Source organism: Palaemon carinicauda, chromosome 2, assembly GCF_036898095.1.
Source record: "Palaemon carinicauda isolate YSFRI2023 chromosome 2, ASM3689809v2, whole genome shotgun sequence".
Classification (NCBI taxonomy): Eukaryota; Metazoa; Arthropoda; class Malacostraca; order Decapoda; family Palaemonidae; genus Palaemon; species Palaemon carinicauda.
This window is the reverse complement of record NC_090726.1, coordinates 26,349,990-26,352,489: the sequence shown is the minus strand read 5'-3', so window position 1 is coordinate 26,352,489 and position 2,500 is coordinate 26,349,990.

Here is a 2,500-nt window from a genome sequence, read left to right as displayed (position 1 = left end):
TCTCATATAGAACTCTTTTTACATTCATGCCCAACCCTCTATTTTTTACTACTTCCTTAACTGCCTCCAACACTTTGCAACCTTCATTCACTCTCTGACGTACATCTGTTTCCACTCAACCGTTTGCTGCAACAACACACCCCAAGTACTTAAACTGATCCACTTCCTCAAGTAACTCTCCATTCAACATGACATTCAACCTTGCACCACCTTCCCTTCTCGTAAATCTCATAACCTTACTCTAACCCACATTAACTCTCAACTTCCTTCTCTCACACACTCTTCCAAATTCTGTCAGTAATCGGCCAAGCTGAATAGAATATAAATATCATTATTAATTCCAACAATATCGTTATTATTTCACACAAGAGCCAAATAACTTCTTCTCCTCTAAATCCCAAATCTTCAGTAAAACCAACATATCCCTGCCTCGTCCACCTCACCAAAACACACGTGATGTTCCCCATCACTCTTGTTTCTTTAGGAAACATTAACTTTAGTTTCCCTGAACCTTCTCGCCGTTCGCTGATTTCATTTCACCTGTAGGCGATGTATTCTTGGGGAAATTGGATTAACATGGGGGAACAGGAAAGGTTTCAGGGTAAAGGACTTTCTTACTTTCTTATTCAGTATATTTCAGGTTTTTTTTTTTTTTTTTTTTTTTTTGACACGTTGGCAAGTGATATTGGTCTTATAGATGTTTAAGAATCTATTATAAAAAAATTCACATACATACAATAGTAATAAAGAATGAAAAATGGACAAATAGAACATTATCTTACGATTTCTATTTGCATATATTTTGGAATTTCAAATGATAATAATTCTCTTTTACCAAAAGAATGTATTTGCCATATTCCTTTAAGGATTTTATACCATCCAAAACAATTAGAAAATTTACAAGAAGTTCTTTAGGGAAGTATGAGTGGAATGAGTTATTAGTGGATTTGGTTATTCTAAATTCATAAATGAAATTATTATACTAAATAATATTGGTAAAATCATGGTATTTGCAGTATATTACCTATCCTACTCCGATAAATTATGTATTAAACTTAATTAATAATTTCAATAATCGATTGTTGACTGTAAGGATTCCAGCTTTTTAAAACCTGTTGATTTTATAGCCCGATTGGTGTAGAGAAATGCCCTTTTGGGAAGAACAAAGTTTATATCTAACTTTCATTTCGAAATGTTGGAACCTTAAACCTCCAAAATGTGAAACGGAAAATAATTCGACATAACACTAATGAAGTAATATAGAATTTCCCTTCACCAAATACGAATATATTTCCAAAAGAAGCGGTTCATTTGTGATGTAGAAGGAGAAAGAGTGCTGATTATACAATGCATGTTGAATATTAGAAAGCAGTTTGGACCTTTGATATGCAGAACTGAGAAAAAGATAATCAGAAAACTCGCAGCGAAATGATTGGCTGTGGAAATGCAAGCTCATCACTTTTTAACATCTTTGGTCTGGGAAAAAGAGGTAATGGAAGTTTCAAAATATGTAAAAGTCTTTAGAATCTGCATATCATGATCATAAGAGAGAGAGAGAGAGAGAGAGAGAGAGAGAGAGAGAGAGAGAGAGAGAGAGAGAGAGAGAGAGAGAGAGATAGTTGTAAGGGACAATATAAGGTCGTTCTAAATTGTTCTCCCAGATGTATTAAGAGAGAGAGAGAGAGAGAGAGAGAGAGAGAGAGAGAGAGAGAGAGAGAGAGAGAGAGAGAGAGAGAGAGGGCAATTTGAAATATAAGAGAAATACTTAAATTAATTAAATGCATATGTCACTTGATACGGCAAGTAAATTAAATCTCTATACTTTAATTAAAATACACTTTTCCCTTAAAACACAAAAACCTACACACACGCACGCACACATCCACACCCAAACACACACACACACACACACACACACACACACACACACATATATATATATATATATATATATATATATATATATATATATATATATATATATACATATATATATATATATATATATATATATATATATATATATGTATATATATATGTATATGTATATATATATATATATATATATATATATATATATATATATATATATATATATATATATATGTGTGTGTGTGTGTGTGTGTGTGTGTGTGAGTGTGTGTGTGTGTGTGTACGTACAAGTTAATTTCTTTGTGTATTTCTTTTAGGTATTGTGAAAGCTTCAATGTATTCTAAATTACAAACGGAAAGACTTTAAACATAATAATTTTAATAAACTCAGTTTTCAATACTGAGCTCATAGATTAATTTTTTTCATGGGTTAAGAAAAACAAAACTAAAATGTGATAATAGTACATTTCATTATTTTCTAATACAAATAAATAGAAAATGATTAAAGACGTTTTCGCACAAAAGTACCAGAGAGATATCAGTGTCTTTACACCACTCATTATCATAGTTTTAATAGAAATAGAAAAAAATACGTCTGACAATCACAATGAATAGAATATAAATATCA